The sequence below is a fragment of the Bison bison genome, unplaced genomic scaffold (assembly GCF_000754665.1).
Source record: "Bison bison bison isolate TAMUID 2011002044 unplaced genomic scaffold, Bison_UMD1.0 scf7180017864043, whole genome shotgun sequence".
In the NCBI taxonomy this organism is placed as follows: domain Eukaryota; kingdom Metazoa; phylum Chordata; class Mammalia; order Artiodactyla; family Bovidae; genus Bison; species Bison bison.
The window spans coordinates 198,678-204,997 of record NW_011494615.1 but is presented as its reverse complement, the minus strand read 5'-3'; the positions used below and the strand labels follow the sequence as shown (position 1 = coordinate 204,997).

At 49.4% G+C, this 6,320-nt stretch overlaps 1 protein-coding gene across 7 annotated transcripts in view; it reads left to right on the top strand.

Moving 5' to 3' along the window:
- ACKR2 (atypical chemokine receptor 2) overlaps positions 1–6,320 on the top strand; it is a 75,222-nt gene that overhangs the window by 60,804 nt on the left and 8,098 nt on the right. Inside the window, exon 1 of one of the 7 annotated variants that reach the window (XM_010835439.1) lies at positions 1,760–2,302. The exons of the other annotated variants lie outside the window; for them this stretch is intronic. The gene's annotated coding sequence lies outside the window, so the exon portion shown is untranslated. Of the gene's footprint in view, positions 1–1,759; positions 2,303–6,320 lie in introns of those variants that run through there. 7 annotated transcript variants of the gene reach the window in all.

Here is a 6,320-nt window from a genome sequence, read left to right as displayed (position 1 = left end):
AGCCAGCACCTGGACTATGCGCTGCAGGTGACGGAGAGCATCGCCTTCCTGCACTGCTGCTTCACCCCCGTCCTCTACGCCTTCTCCAGCCACCGCTTCCGCCAGTATCTCAAGGCTTTCCTGGCCACTGTGCTCAGAAGGCAACAGGCCCTGCCGTCCAGCTATTCTGAGAGTAGCGGGCTCACGGTCCAGGAAGATGTAATGGGCATGAGTGACCTCGGGGAGAGGCCAGCTGAGAGCTCCCCGACAAGGCTCTCGATCTCAAGCGGACTGCTGAGACTTGATTCCTAATCCTGTGGTATACTTGCTGTGTGTCTTTGCGATTGTTACTCTCCCTCCCTGAGCCTCAGTTCGTCATTTGTAAAATGGAAATAATAATAGTGCTTGTCTCAAAAAGTCTTTATGAGGTTAGTGTGTACCGTAACACACATAAAACTTGATGATGAAGTTGGGGGTGGGTGGGACTACCACTCACTTGTTGTTTTCTTTGAGAGGGAATGTAATTTTTGGTTTTAGAAATATGGACTCTGGCAAATTCTCTGGCAGTCCAGTGGTTAAGACGCTGCACCTTCACTGCCAAGGTCATGGGTTCAGCCCCCCATCAGGGAGCTAAGCGATGCTGCATGGTCCAAAAAAAACAGGCATGAATTTTGGATTTTAGTTTCTGGTGTGCTACTCACTTGCTCTTGGGCCAGTTCCCTAGTCTCTGTGCCTCAGTATTCATAGCTATAAAACAAGACTAATAATCATGTTTAATTTCTATAAGTTAATATTAGGATTAAATAGGTTAATGTATGTGAATCTCCTTGTTCCTGCGCCCAGCACACTGTCAAGTGTCCATGGTGTTAGCTGCTATAATAGCTGTACCACATTTAATCCCACGGAATCCCTTGTCTTTGCCGTAAGTCTTAATTACTTTATGATGAGAAAACAGCCTTGTGGAATTCAAGGGCTCTGGATAAAGCCCTGACCTTGTCTTGTGGCTGCAGGGCCTGAAGGTTTAAGCCTAAAGGCATCCCACACTGTGCAGTGGAGAGGAGACCTCTCCACTGAGGTCTGACCCTGAGCTGGTCAGACCTGAGCTGGTCTTTCCTGAATTCTCTCCCTGCGTGCCATTCCCACGGCCCTGGACCTTTTCCCTCTTGTCCTTATGTGGCTCCCAGTTGCTTTTCCTGTTTTTCATTCACATACCATCAGCCCCACAAGCAGCCTTCCATTCAGGCATCCTGAGCCATGGCAGCGTGGTCTCCTACCACTTTTCCATTTCTAGTCTCCAGCCTTCACCCCTGTCTTTTAATGAGCTAGCCCAGACTCTGGGCCTGGGTTCAAATCCCCACTCCCCTACTTACTAACTGTGTGACCTCAGGAATGTTCTCTCAGTTTACTCACAGGCAAAATAGAGATAGCAATAGTATCCGAGTGGTATTGCAAGGCTGAAATGAATGAATACATGTAAGGTTCTGAGAACAGAGCTTGGCCCACGGTAAGTGCTATGTAAGTGGTGGGTATTGTTGTTGTTGTTGCTCTGGTGGTTATATGTAGAATAGAGTTTAATATCTGATGTTTTGCCGAACCCAGGAGGAAGAAAATAGAGATCCCAGTGCAGTTACCAGTTCCCCAACCCCAGGGCACTTTCCACAGCCTGACACTGCAGTCAGAGTGTGAGTCACTTCACAACACAAACCTCAGCTTTCCCAGCCACAGCTGAGCCAGGAAGGCAGGCTGGAAATGCTGGAGTTATCATCGGGTGGGGGCGGAGGTCCTATTGCTAGCTGAGCCAAGATGAGTCCGGACCTTGGGACTCCATCTCTACCACTGTCCTCTCAAAGCAGTCAGAGGAGACTTCTGAGAGAGGGGAGGGGGTGGGGGAGAGGTGTGTGTGGTGGTCACAGGGAGGTCACAGGGAGCTGGAATTGGCCTTGAACTCGGCTGCAGTGGAAATAGTGGGGGCTGTGGGCTGGTCATCCTCCATGGTCACTGGCTCCCAAGGTCACTGAGGCAGGGCTTGCCCAGGCTGAGGAAGTATTAATAACTCAAGAAAGGAGGCTTTTGGCTCCGTTGTATGCAGGGCACCAGTGGCGGAGGGAGGAAGCAGGCCAGGAAAAGAGGCAGAGTAGGGAGAGAGAGAGGCCTGACTATGCTAATTAATTCCATGGTCATTTGTTGAGTACCTCTCAGATGCTAGCCTGTGCCGGGGAGTTCCAACCTCTGGGAATCCCCAGTCCAGCAGAGGAGGCAGGTGATCCTCACACGGCGACTGTGAATCTGGGGAGGTGGATTTGAGGCTGAGGAGCAACCTTCTGTGAGTGCTCGGGGGGCTGGGAAGGGGGTTTCACCAGGCTAGCGGCCCAGGCAGGCTTCTGGGAGGGGAGCATTAAGGTGGCCTTTTTAAAGGTTATAATTTCCAAATCCTTTTCCAGGGGAGCCAGCAGAATTAGTGTCCACTTGAAGTGATCTCCAGTGTTACTCTTTGTTTTATATTATGAAAGCTGGTGTGGCCTCTTGGGGTCACGTTTGATCTTGTTTGTTTGTTCACTGGTCTCAGCTGCACTGTAGGCAGCACACAGCATGGGAGTGCTCTGGGGGCCTGGCAGGGGCCTGCATGTGACCGTGACCTCCAGGGCCCTCGGCTGGGGAGGAGGGCAGCTGTGGGGCTGATGTGAAAGGGGGACAAGGAGGTGACACAGACAGGGAGACAGCAAGACAGGCAGGTCTGGCCGGGCTCCATGGGGTCCAGATCGGGGTCCTGGTAAAAGTTTAACAACCAACTCAGCAGTGGCGAGCGAGGGAGGGGAAGGCCCAGTATGCGGCCTTTGCCGTGGTATAAACGTTCCCACTGTAACCCGTTTCAAGCTACTGACTTATCACTGAAGGTGGAGCTGGTTAATTCCATGATCGTTTGCTGCAGGCCTCCCGCATGTTGCGTCACTGACTCTCGCCAGCCGGTACAAGCCAGGCCCAGCGTATGGCAGACTTAGAATCTCCTCTGCCACCCCTTGATGAGGCCAGAAGCCCCACTATCAGAAGCTCACCCTCAAATTCAAGTTTGGTTCATGTTAAAAAAGGGAGCTGGGGGAAAAGGGTATCACCAGTTCTGTTAGCGAGTCTGAGCTTGTGCTGCTGCTGCACACAACAGGGGACAAAGGAATAGAAACTTTATTCAGAAAGCCTGCAGACCAAGAAGACGGTCAACTCATATCCCAAAGAACCATCTTTCCTAAGTTAGAATTCAGGCTTTTTTTTACACCCCAAAGGGAGTAGGTGTGACTGGATGTTGCAGACATCTGGGTGTCAGCCAGACCCTGGTGGGGACAAGGTAATCCTTTGTTCTTGCAATTATCCACATGGGATTGCTCAGATGTTCCTGTAAACCTTCAACAAGACACATGTTATTTTCTGTTCCATAAATTTTTGTCTCTATATGAATGCAAAGTGTTATGCCTTTAAATGGTCAAGCCTGAGGGACAGTTAGGAGTGGGGTAACAGAGACATGAAGGGCAGTCAGAAACATGGGGTCCATGGCTCAACACAGCCTCTGATGATTCACTGTATGCTTTGCACAAGTAGTTCCTGTTCAGTGAGTCTCCATTTCCCCACCTGTAAGCTGGAGGAGGTAGACACCATGCAGTCTCACTCTCTCAGTCTGAGATTCAGAGGGCACTCGAGGGTCACAGGAAGTGACCCTATTGCCACCGTGTCAGATTACCACAAATTCAGTGGCTTAAAACAGCACAGATGTACGATCTTAAAGTTCTGGAGGTCAGAAGTCTTAAAATGGGTCATCAGGACCATGTTCCTTTCAGAGGCTCAGGGAGGATTTGTTCCCTGCCTCTTCTAGCCGTTAGAGGCTACCTGCACCCTCTGTCTTGGAACCCAGTCCCTCTGACCTGTTTCCATAGTCACATTCCCGTGTCTGCTTCGGACACTCCTGTGCTTAATAAAGTAACTCAGTCATGTCCGACTCTTTGTGACCCCATGGACTGTAGCCCGCCAGGCTCCTCGGTCCATGGGGATTCTCCAGGCAAGATTGCTAGAGGGGGTTGCCATGCCCTCCTCCAGGAGATCTTCCCGACCCAGGAAGATCCTACCTCCCCTATAAAGGACCCTTGTGGTTACAGTGGCCCCACCTGGATAATCTAGGGTATTCTCCCTAGCTCAGGGTCCTTAACCACATCTGTCATGTCACTCTTACGTATAAAGGAACATATCCACAGGTTTCAGGGATTAGGATGTGGATATTTGGGGAGGCCACTCCATTGACCATAAAGAAGGTGTTTCCCAAGGAGGCTCCATAAAGCCTTCAGGTGATTAATGGTGGAATCTACAAAGATAAGACTAGCCAGTGAGGGTGAACCCCGGTCAACCAAGACCTCCTGAGCTCAAAATCATACCTCTCTCAAGTGGGTCCTTTTGATAACTGCTAGACAGGGCAGAAGAGAGGCAGAGAATGAGATGGGGCTAGGGCCACGGTACTGTTGCTGAGGATGAAGCCCTTGGATCCAGATGCAGTTCAGCCAGTGACTTCCTGTGTAACTGTGCTGAAGTTACTTTGCTCCTGGGTTAAGCGGGGCTGGTGGGTCCTTCCTGGTTTGCCTTATAGGACTACCACAGTTGATAAGAAGATGCCTGGCCAGTTGTCATGTGAGTACAGGAATGCTTATTGCTGTTGTCATCTTTGTTGGTATTATTGATGAAGGGACAGGAGGGGTTGTGGCCCCAGAGGTTAAAAGAATGTGGAAAGAGTCCCAGGGTGAAAGATCAGGAGGCTTGTAGCCCCCAGAGAAAAAGAATGGAGCGTTCCAGGTAAAGGGAGCCTTGTAAAGGTGATCTCGTCCAGCTGGGGCATGCTGACCCTGACCTCTGGCTTTGATCAAAACAATCATCAGATTTGGTTGTTTATTAAAATAAAAGACAGGGACTTTGAGAAGCCAGATCAGGATCAAGGTCAGTGCTGACAGACTAGAAGAGCTGTTATTTAATTAGTGGTAACTCCTGACTGGGCTTCCCTGGTGGCTCAGTGGTAAAGAATTCACCTGCCAATGCAGAAGATGCAAATCCAATCCCTGGGTCAGGAAGACCCCTTGGAAAAGGAAATAGCAACCCACTCCAGTATTCTTGCCTAGGAAATCCCATGGGCAAAGAAGCCTGGTGGACTACAGTGCACGGGGCCTCAAAAAGAGTTGGGCATGACTTAGCGACTAAATAACAACAACTTCCTGACTGAAAACCCTAATTAGGCCCACGTACAGAAGGGCAGTCCCTCCTCCCAACCCCAGCAACTCAGACTCACAAACCAGCCATGTGCCGGAGGATGTCATGACTGCTGCCCAGGAAAGTCAGGGGCTCACACACAGGAGACCCCAGATGCACAGGAAGGGAGTGGAAGACCAGGAATGAAGGCACAGGGCCCAGTTCTTAAGTCCAGTCAGGAGCAGAGCCCAGCCCTAGTTAAAGCCGCCCAGGCTGAGGCCTTGGGGTGGGGATAGGGCGTTTATCTTTCCCCAATCTCTGGCCCAGAGGCCAGTTGACAGAAGCCCAAGGGTGGGGCAGAGGCTCAAGGAGTAGGAAGACTCCTGGGAGAGGTTCAGCCTCCGCAGAATGTGTATTTCCATCAATGGGTCACAGTGTCATGGATACTGGAAGAGTCAGCTGAGGACCTGAATCAACATTTCCTTCAAAATTCTACCTGGAAGAAAAAATAACATACAAAATTTCTACCAGAAAGGACTGGGAACAGTATTTCCAGTATATCTGCAAAAAGCTAAAATCTTACTATAGAAAACCTCTTGTAAAATGAGAATCCCACCCATTAAAACAATAAATCATGCACAGAAGAAATACAGACTGGCACTGAACACATTAAAAAGTTAAACCTCATTTACAACCATAGGATAAGAAACAGGGAATTTGCTGGTGATCTGGTGGTTAGGACTCAGCATTCTCACTGCTGAATGCCCAGGTTTGATCCCTGGTCAGGGAACTAAGATTTCACAAACCATGCAGTACAGTTCCTCCTCCCCTGAAAGAATAAAAACTAAAATGCAGAGGAACAAGGTAGAGTTGATTTGTATTTCGGGGTTTGTGGCCCATTACCATTACCAGCCTACAGGCCTTATTCTGGTGACTGCACATGGGTGCCTGTTTGGCCAACAAATTCTTTTTTATCTCCTTCCTCTCTCCATCAGTGAACAATTTAATGTGTTGAACATGAAGTTTCTCTCCTTGTAGAACACAGAACAGGACTGAGCATAATCCTTGGTTCATGACAGGGTTTTTTACACTGGTTCATGTGAGGCTTTCTTTTTTTTTTTTTTTTTTTT